Here is a 22,068-nt window from a genome sequence, read left to right as displayed (position 1 = left end):
AAGGGTGCTCGAATTGATATCAACCAAACTATTTTGTTTTTTCTTATTCACAGAAAACTTCCAAAAGGATCCCCTACTGATCAATTGACTGTTATAGGATCTTAATTTCAAGCAGAGTGCTCATGAAATTGGGTGTAGAAACAAAGAAGGAGGGTATCACTTACTTCTTATCAGATCAATTTTGGGTGCGCATGAAGGTTTTGAGAAAGTATCAAGCCATTATGACTCCTTTTTCTCCTCCCAACTCCTCATGTAGATCCTCTCGACCCTCCTATAGCAATTGCAGGCTTGCCTGTAGCTTTCTCTTGTAGCACTTTGCAAGCAGGGTTCGAACCTCCTCGGTGGCACTCTAGGCTGATCGATGCACTAGCTTGTCTGTCTTCTACCTGTTTTTGGAATGAGTGATGGTGCAAATGAAGTCGAGCCAACACATAATATCATTTTTTGGTTAAAATCTTGGAGCGCTATAGTGACTTCGCATTAACACGAGTTTCCTCTTTTGGACTGTTGTCCCCACTAATTGTAATCATTTCTCCCTCCTCATGATTATCACCCCACTCTTCGAGGACACCACTTCATTTTGAGTTGAAATTTCCACATTGCATGGGTGACTTAACTCACACTTAAGTTTACTAGTCGAGGGTGGCCAAGTTCACTGGCCACCTCCAACCTATTAAAACACATTTTCTCATTTAAAACACATTTTTGTCATTTTTATCCAGAGAGAGGAGGTTAGGGTTTCCATAACTGAGCCTACCTGTGGATCGAATTGCTATAGAGGTTTGCATGATGGAGCTGGGCCATATATCATTATGATCAAGGGAGTTGACCTCTTTGACTTATTTCCTGTGCATGTCTTTAATTTTATGCTACCTTGACTGTTGCTTTTGTTGTGTGTTTGCAGGTGCCTCTTCTGATATTCAAGTTGTTGCTGCTGGTGGAAAGCCTCCCTGAGAATGAGGTGTCTCTTCATAGTTACAAAAAAAGCTTGATCATCCCTTCTGGTGGTGGAAAAGAACATAATATCAATGATTATTGTGTGGTTACATAGGTTGCTACAGGAGGAGTTTCTTCTTGTAGTAGACTTTCGTTCTACCCTTGAAGTATTCAATTTGCATGAGGTGGATGAGGGAGATGATGATAAGCTATGAGGATAGAGTTAGAGTGATGGAGGAGTAGTACAAACACTGTAGAGATAGAAAATAATAGCTTATTTTTTTTTTCTTAAGGTAAGACATAATGGAGAATTTGAGAAATTTTTTTGTGAAATGAGTGGATGGATGATTGAAAAGTCATAGGAGGACATTCTTTATATTTTCTTAGAGTTAGAATGGTCTTTTGGATTTTTCTCCTCCTTGGATCTCCCTCCTATAGTTCCACAGGCTCCTCCTGTAGCATTACAGGACCTTCCTGTAGCAATACAGGTCCTTCTTGTAGCATCAAAAACAGGACATGAAATTTGGATTTCTTGATGATGAGATGGTGGAGAGAGATAGTAATATGAATGGAGAGGATGGATATGAGGTGTATGGAGAGAGGAATGGATGATAGCATGTAGGTCTTGGCCTATAGACATAAAATCTGCCACTGTGTACAATTATGCAAAACAAAAGAAAGGTTAGCAAATATGATATAAGCTTATTCCTTGTTCTCTTTTTTTTTTTTTTTTTTTCTCTTTTTCTTGAGACACACAGACTACCTCAGAGGAGGTTTTCAACTTGCATGCCTGCCCTAGGTGCCTCAAGGGAGGTTTTTCACCTAGGGATCTTTATTTATTTTTGCTCTTGGGCTGCCTCAAAGAGGTTTTCAACCCTAGAGTTGGCCTCAAATGCCTCATAGAGGTTTTCATCTAGGCCTTTTATTTATTTTTATATATATATTTTTTAATTTCTAGGAATGGTGTGGATTGGAAGCTATGAAACTCCTAATCACATTCAATTCTTTGCTGATTGAACTAATAAATTCCTCCTTGGACAAAGTTCTTCTATATAAATTCAACCTGTAACCATTTACAAGCAAGGGAATGCCTTCCTCATCAATGGTTCTAATCTAGACAGATCCATTTTCATGACATTTTTCCACTAGGTATGGGCCCAACCATCTTGTCATTAGCTTCCCTTTAAAATATTTGAACCTAGAATCATATAACAGGGCCCAATCCCCTTCTTGAAAAGTATTTTCCTTGATATGCTTGTCATGCCAGACCTTCCTTTGTAGATGTATGATTTCATTTTGTAAGAGAGATTTCATTCTGAACTCATCTAAGCCGTTCAGTTGGAGCATCCTTTCTTGTTGTGATGTGGTGACATCTAAGTCCAATTGAGCTGCCATTCTCAAAGTGCTATATTCAAACTCAATAGTAAGCAAAACTTTCTTTCCATAAACCAAATCATATGGAGTGAATCCAGTGGTGGTTTTCTAAGTGGTATTGTAGGCCCAAGTGGCCTCTACTAGTCTCTCTACCCAATATTTCATGTTTCTGCCAACAACCTTGGTGAGGATGCTCTCTAGTGCTATGTTTGTGACCTCTACTTGCCCATTTTCTTGAGGATGATAGGCAGTGGATGTCTTGTGCTTGATATGGTGTTGCCTCATGAGATCTTCAATCAAATTGGATGTGAATTGTGCTCCTTGATCAATGACTACCTCCCTTGGATACCCAAACTTGTAGAAGCTATTTTCTCTTAAAAATTATGCCACTTTTTTCTCAGTTGCTACTTTGACTACCTTTGTCTCAACACACTTTGTCAAGTAACTAGTGCACACAATGATGTACTTTTTATATCCTAATGGTGGATCAATTGGCCCAATGAAATCCATGCCCCACTTGTCAAATGGCTCTAAGGCCACTTGATGTTGTAGGGGCATTTCATCCCTAGGTGTGGGTTTTCCCATCCTTTGGCACTGATCATATCTAGTGGTATATCTCCTTGCATCTTGATGTAATGTGGGCATATAGTAACCAACCTATAGAAATTTAAAGGTTGTCCTTTTTGCAGAAAAATGATGTCCACAATGACCATCATGACAGGATGTCAAAGACCTCCTCCTCTCTTACACATATCCTCAAGGTTTGATCTAGTCCCAATCTAAAAATATTGCCCCCAATCCAAGTGAAAGGAGAGTTTTTCCTTACAATCTTGTTTTTCTCCTTGGATGATAGATTAGGAGGGAACCTCACAGAAACCAAGTAGTTTTCTATGTCAGAAAACCAAAGAGAAAGTACCGAGATGGAAAAGAGGTGCTCGTCTGGCAGTTGATCATCCACCATCTCTTCATTACCTACAGGCAAGGTTAACCTGGACAAAAAATCTGCAATGACATTTTCTTTTCATGGTTTCTCAATAATAGTCAAATCAAACTATTGTAACAATAACAACCACCTAATTATCCCAACATTAAAATCAAGCTTACTCATCAAATATTTAATGGTTGCATGATTAGTATGAACAAAAGTTTGGTACCTAGTGATATAGTGCCTAAATTTGTTTAAAGAATGTACTACAACTAAGAGCTCTTTTTTAGTGATAGTGTAATTCAGCTCAACTTTAGACAAATTCTTACTAGTGAAGTAAATAACATAAGGAAACTTATCCTCTACTTGTCCCAAGGCTCCCCCCACAACTTTATTTGATGCATCAGTATGGATATGGAAAGGAAATTCCCAGTTGGTACCTCTTAGGATGGGTGCAATGGTAAACTTTTCTTTCAACACTTCAGGGGCCTCTTGACAACTGTTGGTCCAATAGAAATCTGAATCTTTGGCCAGTAAACCAAACAAAGGTGAATCCACTTTACTAAAGTCCTGGATGAATCTCCTATAATACCCCGCTAGTCCCAAGAAGCTCCTAACATCCCTTTGCTTCTATGGGGTAGGGACCTTTTTGACGATGGTGTTGTCTAGGTAAATCCTCTCTGCAAACAAAGACGATCCCTCTAGCCCAATAAGTGCGACTAGCAACTGAAATGATAATCTACTAGAAACTTCTGTAAGTTGCAATTGAAAAGAGAGACGAAGAAGATGACCTACCTCGTTCTGATGCTATCTCGATCTCCTTTGTTGAAGACCTTGAATCACTCGCGCCATGGGCTCGTTCTTGCTTCTTTCAGCCTTTATGCACCTGCACAAGAGATCAAGGCACAACAAGGCATGCAAATACAAATAGCATATCCAAAAGAAACCTAATTAACTGATCAAGGAATGTTAAGCTAAATGATACATGAGCATACACATTTAGGGAAAATGAACCAGTAGTTGTATATTAATAGAAAATAAGGGGAAGCATACAACCAAGCCTTGATGTTGATAGGATCTCCTTGATTGAATATCCAAGTCCAAGCTAAGCTCTCCAAGCACTCCTTCTCCAAGCCAAATGAATAGTATATAGGCACAATCTTAGCATAAGGGTGCAAATAGGCATAGACCAACCATTTGGGAATGGGAGAAGATGAATATATAGGCTTGGAAAGGGAGTTAGGACCTCTCCAAAGATAGAATTAGGCCCTTATCTCAAGGAGGTAGCTCATAGGGATAAGACCAAGAGGCCAAGTTTGGAGAATTCGACCTCATCTATGCCAAACAACCTCCAGCTCACCACTTTGGAAGCTTCTAGATCACGAAGCTTCTCATCCTCTTTAGGAAAGTTACCTTTTTGGGATCATCGCGGGTATACAAGTGAACAGAGTGATGCCATCACGGGTCAAGCATAGTGCAACATGATATCATCACTGTTTTGAGTCTCATAAGCGCGATGATGCTCAAATTAGGGTTTTAGATCTATTTCTTTTAGGGAAAGCTCAAGGCATTTTCCAATCAATGTCTTAGGAAGGATCTGAGTTGCATATATAGATGAATACACTGTATAATGGTCATCTTTCAGGCACTTCAGGGGATGTCACAGGGAAGTGCAGGAGGTGCGACAAAATACTGTGTAACAGATGCCCCCTAAAGCATGAAGGAAGAACATGGAGTGATGGCTGAGATGCTTTACGAGCTTTTACAAGGACGAGGACAATCACCATCAGGAGACCTGCAAATCAAGGACGTATATACATATACATATATGATATCATGAATCCACTGTATGGATGCAACCATCCGGATGATAAGGACTATATGAAAATATCCATGATATGGGCGCAACCATCCAAATGAGAAGGATCATCTGTGAATATAAGATCCAAGGTATGGTCCCAGCTGCCTGATATAGAAGGATCACCATAAACGTAAAGTCCCATGGTATGGTCACAACCATTTGTATAATAGAAACATGTGTACAATCAAGAATAACATATAACTCCACGCAACCTGAGTCATATCAGACAAAACTCAGGGTCTTGCGCTCCATCACGATCCGACCAAAGTATGAATTCTAACATGCGAATAAATGTGTTGAAGTTGAACATGCTAGAAAACCACCTGATTACCGGTCAATGATGTGGACCGTTAACAGGCACGGGAGAAACCACCAATAATGACAATGGATCTCAAGGTACGACAGTACAATCCATGAATGTGATAATGAAACTGAATTCGAACACTCGTGAAATCATCCAATCGAAGTCCAAAGATGAAGACCTGTCATCGAATGTGAAGAACTTGCCATTAGGACATGCAAGCTCTAAGGTACTGAAAGGGAGTTTCTAAATCGTCTTCCTGGATAATGAGTTGAAGTCGACAGGCAGTGACCCATCGAAGGAGAGAAATGATGAATCCCTCATCATAGACACGAAACAAGGATGGAAGGAAATGAATAAGATCCAAGACTGTAACAATAGGTCAGACAATGTATAGGTAAATAACTGCAGATAGGACTACTCTTGAACAACGGCGACACAACTCCGTAGCATGGAAACATTTGACTCAACATAGGACTAAAGGTCATAATGACAAAATGGAATAGTCAAAGGAGAGCAAAATGGATCACCCAAACCCGGGAGGATAAGTGGCTGAGTGAGGATATCCCAAACCCGAAACGAAAGCAGAAGAGTGTTATGTTCAAGAGCGACATGCTGCCTATACAAAGGATTTTTCATCTTCATTTTTCCCCTGCTATTTCTAGCGAGTACACCAATTGTTTTTATCACAAGCTTGCAGGAGATAACATATGCTTGTCATGTAAGTTCATTCTTCGAATGAATCCATCCTAGTAAGTTTTACGAGTCCTAGGAAGGAGAAGCTCAGTTTCATCATGGCGACGAGTCTTTCATCGTAAAATTTTAATGAGTTCGACGTAAGAATAAATCAGTGTCTTTTTCATATTTAGAGAGTTTGAAAAAGAAATGAAAAAGAAAAATCGATCATGTAACTTTTCATAATTTTTCCATCGAATCCGAAAAGGTAGAAAACAATATTCGAGAGAACTTCTTGACCATATTGACCAAGGTGTACCTTTTTCGTAAATAATCAATCTTAGCCCAAAAAAGGGGTAAACGTATACTGAGATGACATCGATTCATTTAATTTAACGAGTTCAAAATGACAAGTACTCTGTTATCACCAAAAAATTGATCATCTAGACTAATTTACTAGATGGATCAAAGTACACCATGTAAAGCGAATTTTACCATAGTAAAATTGCTTTCATTGTGAGAAATTATTTAATAAACTACTTTTGTTAAGTAATTTATAGTTAAACCCTTGAAGAATAATTAAATAAATCACTATTTATTTGATTTTCTTCTAGGAATAACTAATTAAACCATTGTTCAATTATTATTCTTTGTCATATTTGACCAAATCATGAAAAATAAACAGATGAATAATTAATTATCTTATTTTTCTCTAAGAATAATTAATTAATCACTAATTAATTATTATTCTTTGTCAAATTTGACTAAATCCCTTAGGAATAATTAAATAAATCCTTATTTGTTTATTATTTCTTAATTAATTCCTTGAGATGATAAATAAATCATTTATTTATTTATTATTTCTAAATAAAAGTTTAAATACTTTTTCCCTCCTAACCAAATATAATAAAATATTCCAAGTGGTTATTCCAAGAATGGGATCAATAATATTTTATTATTGCTCATTATTTGAGGATAACTCAATATTTTGTTAAAAATAGAAGGGTTTTCCATTCATTATTCACTTTTGATTATTTTCATTGTTGCACTCGCTGTTGTAACTCTGATTATTTTTATTGTTGCACACCATATTTTTGTTACACATTATAGAGGAGAGAGACTCTACACAAGCTGAAGACGTTTGAGGATATCCAAGAACCCATCCAATAGAGGGGGACTGGTAACATCTATTTGTTCCCTTCACATGTGTTATGATAAAAACTATTCTTTGTATATCTGGTTTCCATTGGATGATTGGAGTTATTACTCTTTCTTTTTGCTGTTTAACTATGATTGTGGCATAGATCAAAATTTTGACAGGTTTTGTTTCTATCAATTGCTGGAGATCTACAATGTTTAGCAGCCATTTATATTGTTGAGATTGTTTTTCATCCACAATCTTAAGCGGGTTCTTTTCGTACATCTTTGAGAAGAAAACACTACAACATACTCGGTGATCTTTTTAGTTTTTGAGAGTCTGAAAAGGGCTTAAATATGACTCCAAGGGGGTTCCTTTTTCGTTTATTTTTAACGAGTCTGAAAAAAAGATAAAACAAAAACTCGTGAAAATCAGTAAAAAATAATCACTGTCCACCGAAAGCACCTGTAACTGCACAAAGAAATGCACCCATCATTGACATCGAGAAATAATAATAATAAAATATTATTAAAATATTGACAAAAATGACTACAAAACTTATAAATAACCAAAAGTAACATTATTTTTTACCATTTTACCATAGTGAGTTCTCAAAGTGCATTTGTGCCCTAATTTTCTTGATTTTCAAGTAACCATTGCGGGAGATTTAGGGCGCCATTTCGTGAACCATTTGTAGCAGGTAAGAGGTCTGTCCTTGCTCTTGCATTTCATCACATTTTCATTCATTTTTAATGGATTTTTATATGCTAAAAGGGAGGATTTGCAATTTTTTGAGCGTCAGTGATCATCGCGGGTTTGGTCATCGGACCCACGATAATCGCTCTTGAGATAAAATACGCTCGCGATGACATCACTTTGTTTGTAAAAACAAGGGCGATGGCGCCGAGGCAAATTTTTTTGAAGAAAAAACCCTTTTTAAAGCAAAATTTCTTGATTTCAATCCATGAAAAAGGTTCTAATTGGTGTCAAATGATGTTTTGCAGGAGATCATGGTTCTGGAATGGAAAGAAAGAGGCCATGAGGCCGAAGATCACCAAGCAGCCCAGAATCCAGAATGCATCAATGCCTTGAGAGATTGTGGGTTGTTGAAGTTATTCAGGACCACAGGATTGAGGGCTCAGATGGAATTGCTGCCTTATTTGATCAATATTTGGGATGTGGATCGAGAGATCTTTATCATCAAAGGCCAGGAACTGGAAATAGAAGAATGAGACATCTATTTTATCACGCGATTGGCCCGAAGAGGAAAAAGAGTCCAGCCTTTCGGATCTTGCCCAGGGGGTGAGAGTACTAGCGCTTTGATTAGGAGGCATTTCCCAGGTGCAGAAATGACGAGGGGTGGGAAGGTGAAGATCACCACGATCATCAACAACTTTCCTTTACAAACCATCCTATTCACCATAACTCATGTATCTAGGATGCAAGCCCTGCATGAGAGTTCAAAATCCCAATTCTAGTATGGAGTTGAGTGTCTGACCCCCACCATATTCAATTGGTGTGGAGGCCTTTTGGTGAATATGAAAAGACAACTGACCAAAGGGAAGCAGGGAAACCTGAGACAATTTGGGTTTGGCTCGATACTAGTGACTTTCTTCTTAGAGCGGGTGTCTCTATTTTGGTATCAATGGGTAGAGGTACCGGATCTTGCCCCCCAGGACCCGAGGTTAGTGAGGTGGAGTCAACTCATGCCTCGAGAAGGGACAGGTCAACAAATGAACTACCCTCCACAATTTTTTACTTGGCTGCAGCGCCAATTACTCATGGTGGACGATTATGCATATGTTGGCATAGATTTTCGATGGGATCCAGATCTACCTCTGCCACCGGGAGAACAATGGACTGATGCAGGTAAAGACTTGTTTTTTGGATTTTTTTCAAGTCTTATGATTTTTTTGTAAAAGTGTAAACTGAGACTCGACTTATGATAAATGTGCAGATGTGGGACTTGAAAGACCGCCTGTCATGTCGCCAATATCACGACGGGCTGCTCATCAAATAGTGGGCGCTGACTATGAGGAAGGAGCGAACCCCTTAACTGAGATGGAGCGCAACCTAGAAGCGATTACTCGGGGAGTTCCGGAGAATGCTACTATAGACGAGGTGTCATTGCATTGGCAAAGACACATAGTGGGAGTATCCGCAAGACTACGTCGGTTGTTAGGCCGAGTGATCAGAGCAGTCTTGTGCTATCGTGAGCACCGTGCAGGCTGAAAGCCTTTCTAGCTATTTTACACATTTTGTAGGCTTTGAAAGCCAAGTGTCCCAGAACACTTTATTTTTTGAGATTTTGATGTAAAAACTTAGACATACTCAATATATATATATGTGTGTGTGTGTGTTTATATATGTTTTATTTTCTACTTATGTGTCCATAATATGATCAGTTTTATAAATGACACAAATGTCTATCAAGAACATAATTTGCTAATGCATCTGTTAATGTATTCAAATTGCATGGAATGTGTTGATATGTGATAAAATCAAAATTTCTTTCCACTAATCAAACATGTAGATACATACACAATATTTGTGGATTTCTCATTGAATAATGATTGTTTAACTATAACACAACGAGCTGTGAGTCTAACTTGACAACTAAATCTCTAATGCCAAGAGCAACTGCTTCTGACAATAATTCAATGACTACACTGTATTCAACAATATTGTTAGTTGTCCGTCCGAGGCATATACCTTGTAAGTCAATCAACTCGCCATCAGGGGTAAAGAGTGCCCAAGCTGCGGAAGACAAATTCTATGTGCTACGACAAGCACCATCAGCAAAACTTACATAATGACTTGAAGACATCTACAAACCGAGTGGAACACAAGGTAAGTAGAACAACGCATGTCTGCAAAGCAAACAAACACACCAAAAATCAAAAAGTGCACACTAATGAATTCACACACTAATGTACAAAAAAGAAATCACACAAATGACCTCACGTAAAAAGTTCAGATGGAGTCCATTTCCGGACTCGGGTAATCAATCAACAGAGAATAAAACTGGAGTTTCATCGTTGACATGACGTGTAAGCATCGACTGGACCAAATAATAGAGTAAAAATCATAGAAGGCTATGCCCCCATGCCCCCTGGGCGAGTGAGGGTTATGAGTCATAATATGAAAACCCCATTTCAATAATGGGCAAATGGTAGACACTCGGTGAAAAAATCTCATAAAAGGAGGCATGAAAAACTTAATCTCCTGACGAGGAAAAAGTACCCCAGTTGAAAGAGTTTGACGATTTCAGGTTGGACTGAAATGTCAATGGGAAAGGTTGCAGTAATGTTTCCCATATTACCCTCAGGCAGGACTTCGTGCACCAAAACAGGTGTTTGAAGTGGATGCATTGGGAAATGAGAAGCAAATGCTTCAAGACATGAAGGAATCTCACCGAGGCTGGGAAGAAATGAAGAACGATGATGGAGACCATTCCAAGGAGTTTCGTTTAAAGACATAACCTCAACGATACTCTCGTCGGTGGGGGATGTCTAGTTCAAAGGATCCAGGGAATCTAAAGCACCAAGCCAAGGAGATGACACATAAGTATCCAGGTTCATACTGAAAACAACATGACTTTCTGAAGTGACCATTGAAGCCAAGACAATTTCTTGATAATTTTTCTCTAATGGAATTAAAGGCATAGAATCACCAAATAAAACAATTTGATCTGGAGTAGGAATAATCCAAGGATCCGAAGAAACTGAGATCATATTGATTGGCGTGACATTCAGAGGTGGGAGAGTAAAAGTACCCATTAAAGCAGAGTCTTTGAAAAGACCTGCCCCCACACTCGCATAAGGAATCTCAATATTTCCCACATAAGGGACATTGTCGTTCGATGAATCGGAAGAGAAAAAGACAGTTGGTCGACGGTGACAATTTTTCTTTCATGAGGAAACCAAAGCACCCAGAACAAAGAAAAAACCACACAAAACATAGCATGGGTCCAACTTCGCCCGAGAAGAAGGTTGTAGTTGAGATTCACATCTACAACTTCCACTTCTAGCTCAACGGTCTTTCCTTCCAACATGATTGGCAAGTTCGTGAGAATACTGTATGGATGGGAGCCTCTGTCATCAAAGGCCTCCAAAGTTTTCGGGGACTGATTAAGAGAAGGAGAGCCTATAACCTTCCAACACGAAACAAACATGATGTAGGTGGAAACACCTTCATCAATAACAGTCTGATGTATCATCTTTCCTTTAATGAGAACCTGAATCAGAAAAGCAATCTGATGAGGAAGACGAGGAACATGGTTTTCAAGATCAAAGGTAATTAAACTCGAATCGGTAGGATCAATAACGCCTATAACAGAAAACAATGATTTCCGTTGCGTTGGACAGGTTTGGAGAACCTCCAAAGCAGACATCACCGAAGGTGCTTGAGCTAAATCCTCAACAATATTATAATGATGTGCAACTCTAGCATTTAGATTATAAGATGATTTTAGAAGTACACCCTTGGGAGGTGGTCGGATTATGGACTCACTGTTAGGGTGCTCAATATGGAGCAGACTAGAACTAGATGGAGCAAAAGTAGAAGGTATATCAGTAACTTATTTCTCCACCGTCTGCTTTTGTGGGGTTTGATAGTCCTTTGTTTGAGTAGCAATCGAAATAGGCGATGAACCTTGCATCATGAAAACTTGGGAACCAGAGGAGGCAGAGGATTGCGGTTGGTATACCAACTGCGTTTGCTGATATGGAAAAGGTTCTTTCAAAACATACGGAGTCCCTTTCAATAAGCGGTTAACTTCAGAATGTTGGGGACAATCCTTGGTGTAATGATCTTCCTCACAGATGAGGCAAGGATATTTCGGCTCACTTAGAAGCATCATCAACAAATGATTTAGGTGGATCCTGTTTCGAGGTATCAATTTTGGCTTTACCTTTCCCCTTTTTCTTACCTTTTGAGGCCTTATCTGTTGCGGTAGACTGAACAACATGTACCTCAAAGGTTTTACCAGGATTTGACGAATTTTTTGAAGGATTATTGGAAGCAGTGTCTGAAACAGATTTCTGCTTCGAGGAAGCCTTCGTGGAAGTTTGAGACACGAAACCAATTACACCATCAACAGGTGGTACATTGGGAGATTTTGAGGCTACCATATCTGAAGATGGTCTCAGAGCATCAGAAAACATCTCATATAACGTGCCAGATTGTGAATAGACTATGTCTAGATATTGAGCATGGACAATAACTTTCTCTTCAGTAACACATCCACCGATAGATATATCCTTATAAATCTTGTTAGCGAACGATTTTGTGAACCATTCAGTCAGCAACTCATCAGTAATCTCGAATTTGATGAGGCGACACCGACATCTCCATTCATGGATATGATCAGAAATGTGGGTCGTGGTATCTTGCTTAAGGGATGTGAGAAAATGATTTCCAGTTTCATGCCGAACCGACAATTGGAAGTGAGTGAGGAAGGCCTTAGCTAGAGAGTTAAAGTCAACATAGGTGGCTCGAGGTAACTTAATATACCATTTTGCGACAACACCTGTTAAGGTTCTTTGAAAGAGGCGAAGACACATAGAATCATCAACATATGAATTTGAAGAGCACCATAAGTGATATGTCATCACATGGGCTTGCGGGTCCTCTTTATATTTTCCTTCGAATTTAGAGCAGTTGCTTGGAATTTTAGTTGGAACCAGAAGCTAGTAAGGCAAATGAAAAATAGGATCATTTGTGAGCCATGAGACATCATAGAACTCCAACATAGCCAATAAAGGCAATTTCGTATTGAACGACATGCAGGGTCTTTGAGGAGACCCAAACTGCGGGTTCCAACCTTGTTGGTAAGTATTTTTCCCCCACAGTGGCGGATTTTGTCCATATGGGACATGATTTTGCCCCCACTGAGGGTTACCTTGACCATAAGTTGGATGTTGTCCCTTGTAGGTTTGATATTGACCTACCATAGGCTGTTGATAAGCATTATATGTGGCATACGGATTGTAAGGTTGTTGAACCTGTTGACCCAGAACTTGAAGAGATTGGCCCTACTACTATAGGGGATGACCTTATGCTTGTAAGGGTTGAACTTGTTGATACACATATGAAGCTTTATGTTGCAGAGGTTGACCTTGTTGCTGCAAAGGTTGGCTTTGCTACTGTAAAGGTTGACCTTGTTGCTGCAAAGGTTGGCCTTGTGAGTACAAAGGTTGGGTAGGCTACTGAGACTGCTGCAAAGGTTGCCCCTGCTGTTGTAACAGTTGTACCTGCTGCTACAACGTTTTCCCTTGCTGCTGCAAAGGTTGCCCTTGTTGCTGCAAGGGTTGTTGGACAGTTCCTTGGGATATACCTTGAGGGTATTGGTAATTTCCAAATTAAATTTGACCATATCCACCAGAGATAGTGGATTGACCAGGCTGGACATAATCTCCTTCTTGTGGAGTGTAAGGTGGATTGACCAAGGCTTGCGAACCATATGGGACATTAACTTGCTGGAGTGGAATCTGAGCCATATAACGTTGCTGGTATTGGATATTACCCGACCCGGATGGATCAACAGGGTTAGGAATACTGCCAAAATAAGGTTGATTAACTCCAACTATGTGAGTTTATAATCCAGTCACATTGGTTTCACCTGACACAAGAGGAATATTCAGATTCCCCCCTAGGTAGTGGTACATTCTATCCACTTGATGGAGGGGTGGAAGAACTAACTGAAACCTGACCTGAAACAGTCGGTTGTACCGGAAGGGTCCGTTGAAACGACGATACAGGTTGCTAATGGCAGAAGTGTCCTCAGACACGTAATTTTATTAATCAGAAAAAAATAATTACATAATTTGATTTTGCAAGAGTTTACACCCAAACATCCAAACACTCTTGCAATGAGCTATTTATAAGCTCAATGTCCTAACTACCTCTAATTATGGATCACTTATTAAATAACAAGTGTCCATTTACAATAAATGCTATTCAAACCATCTAGCTAACAAATCTCCTAAAATAGAGCCTAAGATACGACACTTTTGGAGAGTCATATCTTGTTACAACAATACACTAATTCTAAATGTCTTCATTAAATAATTAAACATTCTAGAATAATAATTATTAATTTAATATCTTAAATTAATAATTATTTTATTCCAATTTTATAACCTATGATAATATTGTATTTTTGGATCATCTAACATTCCCCCCTATGATCCAAAGATACATTACAACAGATACCAAGTTCATCCTTGAACTTAGTAAATTTTATTCTGCGAAGCGATTTTGTGAAAATGTCGGAGATCTGATCTTCAGAAGGACAATCAACTGGCTTGAGGACATCTTTGGCAATGAGATATCTGATATGATGATACTTGGTGTCCACATGCTTTGTTTTTGAATGAAAAATTGGGTTCTTGGCAAGTTTGATGGCTGACTGGCTCTCAATGAATAATGATGTAGCTTCTGCCTGAGAAATTCCCAAGTCCTGCAAAATTCTGCGCAACCAAACAATTTCACATGCTGCTTCCCATGCTGAAATGTACTCTGCTTCCGCTGAAGAAGTGGCCACTATAGCTTGTTTCTTACAACTCCAAGATACTATTGCTGACCCCATGTTCATTAAATAACCTGATGTTGATGCTCGATCATCAATACTCCCAGCAAAGTCGGCATCGGAATATCCACCAAGTACAAAATTTTTAGTCTTTGTGTAAAGAAGACCTAAATCTTTTGTTCCTTGGATATATCGAAGAACTCTTTTGGCTGCATTCCAGTGGTTGTCTCATGGTTCTTGCATAAAACGTGAAAGAATACTGACTGCATAAGATAGATCAGGACGAGTATTTGTCAAATAAATCAAGCTGTCAATCAACTGTCTATAAGTTGTACTATCCACCTTTCCCCCCCTTCAAATTTTGAAAGTTTCAAGTTTTGCTCCATGGAGGTGAGAATGGGCTTGCAATCCTGCATGCCAAATCACTGAAGAACCTCTGCTGCATACTTACTCTGAGAAATGAAAATATGATGTGGATGTTGGAAGACTTCAACTCCAAGATAGTAGTGAAGTAATCCCAAATCTGTCATCTTAAAACCTGCATGTAACTCCTTTTTTACCTATGCAATATGATCATCATGGTTACCAGTAATGAATAAATCATCTACATACATAACAAGAATTACCAGATATTTTCCCTGTTGTCGCACATACAAAGTATCATCAGATTCACTTCGTTGAAAACCAACTTTCTTAAGGTATTCATCCATCTTTGCATACCAAGCTCGAGGAGCTTGTTTTAATCCATATAAAGCCTTGATCAATTTGCAGACTTTATGTTCTTGTCCTTCAATTTCAAAACCTAGTGGTTGGGTCATATACACTTCCTCCTGTAAATCCCCGTTGAGAAAATCACTTTTCACATCCATTTGATGAACTTTCCATCCTTTCTGAGCGGCCAATGCAAGTGTTAATCAGATGGTGTTCCATTTAGCTGTAGGAGCAAAAGTTTCCTCATAATCAATGCCTTCCTGCTGCGCAAAACCTTTTGCGACAAGTCGTGCTTTATACTTTTCAAGTTCTCCCTTTTGATTATACTTAATTCTGTAAACCCATTTGCATCCTATGGGTTTAACATTTTGTGGACAATCAACAAGTTTCCAAGTGTTGTTATCAATTACTACTTGATATTCTTCAACCATAGCCTGTTGCCATTCTTTATGTTTTACTGCTTCTTTGTATGTGGAAGGTTCAGTAAAATCATGTGCTATCAAGGCAAAATTGCCTTCACTTCTATGTGCCCTTCTGGTGCCTATTTTATTTTGCTCATCAGGCTTTACATCTTTCAAAAGTTGAACTACCCATTTCGGTAGTTGGTGCTCACTTGTTTGCGCTTCTGTAAAGTCTCCATCATTGTAAATAGGATTAATATAAACTGATGTTCTTTGTTCAGGTGAAGAGTCTGGAGAATCACTGTCAGAAGAACTGCTGCTGCTTGGAGATGCGGATGAACTGCTAGAAGACCCAGATGATGTTGTTGATGTAGATGGACTGGATGACTCATCTTCAGAGGAAGGAAAATCAAGTTCATACCAATTTGGTGAAGTTGGTTGACTTTGCATTTTTCCATTTATTTTACTGCCCTTAGTTTCTAACTTGTGAAGAAGATTTTCGATTTCTTCAGCACTCTTACTCTCAGTTTCATAAAAAATGACATCCCTGCTCACAATGAATTTTCCATTAGTCAAAAGACGATACCCTTTCTTTTCATCAGAATAGCCAATCATTTTGCATTTTAAACTTCTTGAGTCAAGCTTAGTTTGTTTTTCTTTCGGAACTAAGGAATAACATACTGATCCAAAAACTCTAAGATGTTTAACTCGAGGTTTGAAACCAAAACAAGCTTCATAAGGTGTGATTCCGTCTAAAGAAGCAGTTGGAGATCTGTTTCTTAAGTAGAAAACTGTATGTATTGCTTCTGTCCAATATGTTGGACTTAACCTCTTGAAAGTTAACATGGATCTCGCCATTCCTAACAAGGTGCGATTCATTCTTTCGACTACTCCATTTTGTTGTGGAGTGTAAACATTAGTAAGATGTCGTCTTATGCCATTTTCACTGCAATAAGTTTTGAATTCATTTGAAGTGAATTCTCCCCCATTATCTATCTTGAGAGTACCTATCTTTTCTTTGACTTCATTTTCAACAAGTTGGCGAAAAATTTTAAACTTCTCAAATGCTTCTGACTTGTTCTTCAAGAAGTAAACCCAAGTCATTCTACTGAAATCATCAATGAATAGTAAGAAATATTTGCAACCACCAAATGAAGCTTGTAGTGGTCCACAAACATCACTATGAACTAGTTGTAGACGCTTGTTTGCACGCCATGAACTTGTTGGAAAACTTTCTTGACTTTGTTTGCCATAAATGCAAGCTTCACATTTTGCATTTTCCCTTTTGAAAGTGGGGAGTCCTTTAACCATTCCTTGTTTCTGCAATTGAGAAAGACTCTCAAAATTTAAATGTCCATATCTTACATGCCATAGTCTTACAGGTGAAATACTTGTACTCACTGCCCCTGCAAAATCATAATGCCTTGGAATAACTGTCCCTTTCATCCGTAACAGTTTTCCATCTTCATATCCTGTCATGACAGTTTTCAAGTTCTGTTTGATTGAATTAATCTTGACTAAACCATCTTCCATAATCACTTGATGTCCTGCTTGTCGAATAATGACTAAAGAGAGAAATTTTTTCTTAAAAGTTGGTACATCCATACATTGGAAATCATTTTTTCTCCAATGCCAGGGAGAAAAACTTTAACTGCTCCTTTTCCATAAGGAATATGTTTTGTATCATCAACAAGAAAAATGGAATTAAGTTGGTGATCTTGAAAATTCCAAAAAAAATCACGTCGACAAGTCATGTGCTGAGTTGCCCTTGAATCCAAGATCCAGGCATCTTCATAATCACTTCTAAGATGGGATGAAAGTTGTGATATTGGTGAGGAAGTAAAAACATATTCTGAGTTATCATCATCTTGATCATTTGCAAATTGCGCTGAATGCTGCTGAAACTTGGGAATTTTATTAAGAGATGTTCGACAATCTTCAACATAATGGCCAACTTTGTTACATCTTCGACACACAATTTGACTTAAGTCTCTTCCTCTTCCTAAAGATTGTCCTTTGCCTCTGCTTTGACTTCTATGTTGAGATTGTCCTCTACCTTGATTATTATTTCCTTGTCCTTGAAAATTGCCTCTTCCTTGGTTGTTTCCTCTACCTTGAAAATTATTCCTTCCTGAACTGTTGCCTCTGTTAAAGTTGTTTCCTCTGCTTTGGCTTCGACCTCAACTTTGTGCATTATGTGCTGCTTGATTCTGATTCCCTCTGCCTTTGCCTCGAGAACTATCTGTTGATGATTTACTAGTGCCGGCCTTTGTGAGAAAAACATCTTCACCAACTTTCTTCTTCTTCCCAAAGGTTTTATCATGTTGAGTCAACATTTCACAGAGTTCATCAAACTTTAGTTTCTCTAATTTCCCAGTTAGTTGTAAAGTCTCCAAAAAATGCGTGTAGGAAGAAGGAAGTCCAGCAATTACAATTATGACCATAAAACTATCATCAATTGCTGGAAAACCAGCATTAATGATTTCCTGCCTAATATTCTTAAGTCTTGAGATATATTCAAGTACATCACCTCCTTCAGTCAATTTTTGTTGTAACAATTTTAATTGTAGATCAACTTTCTTTGATTCAGGCTGAGTATCAAAGAGGTCTTTAAAAGTTTTCAAAGCAGACCATGCATCTGTAGCATTTTCTATATGGACATACATTTCATCATTCACAGAAGATTTAATAAGAGCTAAGGCTTTGGCATTCTTAACTTCCCATTTTGCTAGTGCAGCTGCATCTATGGGTTTATTCAGCTTAATATCTCCATCACATATACCCTGCCATAATTCATTGTAAATGAGAGTGCTTTCGATGAGACGGTGCCATGTTTTATAAGATTTTGTGCCTTCAAGTTTGTCGGAATCAGAAAACAAATTAATCAACTTAGACATTGTAGCGTTGAAGCTTTGCACCAAGAATCAGAACAGAAATGACAAGATGGACAACACAACACACCACGCAAAAAAACATGATCTATCGGGGCTTGGCCTTGACCCTTGTATAGTCGTTGAAGCAGGAGAATAATGACTGAGCTTTGCACTTGGCTCTAGTCAATTTCTCAAAAATTACAAGGTAACTTTCAAAATTTGACTTTTACAATGATGCTCTTGCAAAACTTGGTAAAAAAAAGTTATCCCCCCTCAAAGTAAAATTACTTTGAGTTACACTTATCCCCTTTAAAAAATTACAATTAAAATCCCCTTATTACTCCAAAAATTTACAAATCACCTTATTACTCCACAAACCATAAATTCCAAAATTAAAAAATCACCAGATTTCTCCAAAAAAAAATATAATATTCCTTATCTCTCCACAAAAATTACAAACAACCGAAAAACCTTATCACTCCATTAACATTACAAAATTAAAAAATATTTCTAATTGTTGGTAGGCTGGCTCATGCTGGCTTGTTGCTGGCAGGCTGGCTCACACTGGCTTGACGTTGGGTTTGCTGGCTTTCTAATTTATTTGTAGACCTTGCGCATGCTCTCCCCGTAAATTTCTTGCAAAATAAATTGAAACAATCACGCTTCAGGTCCTTCCTCGGTCAATTCCATAGTGCTCTCCAATATGATCTACAGACTCAATTCTTGAATGGTTGTTCTTTGAACGCAGTAAAAAGCTTTGAAGGTGGATATATACCACTGATAAGTTTGATTAACTCCCTCATCTTTTCACGCACTCGTGCTTTCTCAATGTTGTGCCCTGACTTCTACAAACGCAAGACAATCCATCATAAAAGAATATTTACTACTATTTCTGTCATCTCCTTGATATGAGAAGGTATTGCCTTCTGCAACAAGTCCAGACCATCAACATGCTTCTTCAAGTCTGAACTTAATACGCTGAGCGACGCTGTACATCTTCCCCAAAATGCTTCATGACATAATTCTCTAGCTCTTGAATCAACAGATTATGGGAACTGGTCCGTCTTCACACAACGAAGCTTTTCGGAGAGCAATTGATCATCTGAGTGAATTCTCGGAAAAAGGAGGCGGCCAGCTTTACATTTCCCAGGTAGATGGTCAACTGGAAGCTTTAATGTCACAGACCACTTCACTCTTCTTCTCCATAAAGAGGCTGTAATTCTGGGTTCTCAGGATTTAGAAGATTGGCCATTGATTCGCCCGTGCCGTCTTAAGGAAAAGGTCAGGCGTGAAAATAAGTGGGCTAGATTTGATTGTGGAGGATATGCTTATCATGGCCAAACAACATGTTGAAGCGGATTTATAACAGAAATTCAAGATACAGAGGCAAATTTTTGACAATAATAAAAAATGATTTTCAGATTTAAAAAATCTAAAATCAATAATAAAATTTCTTTTCCTTTTAAACAAAAAACTGGACAATTTCCATACCAAGCATTTGTTGATCAATTCAATGGAGTTTTACAAGAACTTGTAGAGCTGGAATCTCCTCTTCACATCAGCTGCATTACTGGAGCTCTGATACCACAATAATGGCAGAAGTGTCCTCAGACACGTAATTTTATTAATCAGAAAAAATAATTACATAATTTGATTTTGCAAGAGTTTACACCCAAACATCCAAACACTCTTGCAATGAGCTATTTATAAGCTCAATGTCCTAACTACCTCTAATTATGGATCACTTATTAAATAACAAGTGTCCATTTACAATAAATGCTATTCAAACCATCTAGCTAACAAATCTACTAAAATAGAGCCTAAGATACGACACTTTTGGAGAGTCATATCTTGTTACAACAATACACTAATTCTAAATGTCTTCATTAAATAATTAAACATTCTAGAATAATAATTATTAATTTAATATCTTAAATTAATAATTATTTTATTCCAATTTTATAACCTATGATAATATTGTATTTTTGGATCATCTAACAGTTGTGATGGAATCGTAGGTTGAACGGGAACTGGCGTAACAATAGTTTGTACAAAAGTTTGAGAGGTCACATTCTGAATGAACGAACGAGAAGTAGGCCTGGCATTGGAAGACTAAATGAGATTCTGATATAAAGATGAAGCACTAGGAGATCCTGAAATTAACTGGGCTAGGGTTGTATAACCAGGTGGAAGCATGGGTCTACTGGTCTATGGGAGTGTGTGAGACGATATTCTTCATGTAAAAGGAAAACCTTCTGGAGGAAATTCATACCCTTGTTCATCATCGACACGAGGAATATGAGTAGAGGAAACTTCCGAATGACCCGGAGAAGAGGTTGGGATTTCACTTGCTGACTCCATAAATGGAAACAACTGTTGACGAGGAATTCGAGATGTGTGAGGAGATAACTCCAAAGGAATATCAGGCTGATCGTAAGGATTATAAGGACTCTGAGGATATATCACAATAGAATCAAATAACGGATTCGATGGATGAATAACAAGCCTTTGCAGACTCTCAGGGGTCTGCGGACTCTTGGGGGTTCGTATAGGATTGTCTAGGGTCTCAAGATCAGATTCTTGAGGTGACCAGGAATCCGATGGAGGTGGAAGAGAAGACAGGGGTTGGATACTTAGAACAATCCCAAGTTCAAAACCTTGATCTTCAAGTGATTAAGGAAGCTTCGGATGAACTCCTTGGGAGGACCCTTCAGTATCAGTCAATGAAGGGGAACTGTGAGATGGACTCAATGGTTAAGCCATGATGACTTCCTCTCAATAGAAAAAAGGGAAAGGAGGTTCTGTTATCTCTCAGAAATATCCTTAGAAGTTATTAGAAGAAGGAAGCATCCAAGGTAACCACAAACCAATATTTTAGGCTTAGGCTCTAGACAACCTAAGTCCAGAGAGGGCTCTCTCTATATAATTTAGCTTTGTTTTTATGAGATTTCAGGCTAGTTCTTAGTGTTCATGGGGTTTTGGTTTTGGATTTAAGGTTGGGTGGTGGAATTCTTGGAGCAGATGGATAGAGCTAGGTCTTCAAGCCATTGGGCTATGGATTCAGCAAATGGATAGCATAACTGGATTAGATCATTAAAGGGAATGTTCACAGGGCAGGCTAGCAAAGCAACATGCAAATATTTAGGCCTAATGGGTGAAGTAATTCTAACCAAGGTGAAATGGCACTTAAGAATCCTTGGACCGGGATCAGAATGAAGAATAGAGGATGATCATGAACAAAGGGCAATTAAGAATCCTTTGCTATAAACCAGAGGAGAAACTACGGAAGCTAAGGAGCAGTTATGAATTCCCTAGCTAAGATAGTTTAGGAGAAAACATTCA

General features: G+C 38.4%; 1 pseudogene; it reads right to left on the bottom strand.

Annotated features, from left to right (window-relative positions):
• LOC149252852 (glutathione S-transferase U17-like) overlaps positions 1-12,375 on the bottom strand; it is a 29,015-nt pseudogene extending 16,640 nt beyond the window's left edge.
• Between the last annotated feature and the right edge of the window lie 9,693 nt (positions 12,376-22,068).

Source organism: Pinus tabuliformis, chromosome 7 (assembly GCF_031772625.1).
Source record: "Pinus tabuliformis cultivar Carrire ecotype Pingquan chromosome 7, CPIR1, whole genome shotgun sequence".
In the NCBI taxonomy this organism is placed as follows: domain Eukaryota; kingdom Viridiplantae; phylum Streptophyta; class Pinopsida; order Pinales; family Pinaceae; genus Pinus; species Pinus tabuliformis.
This window is presented reverse-complemented; position numbering and strand designations above follow the sequence as displayed.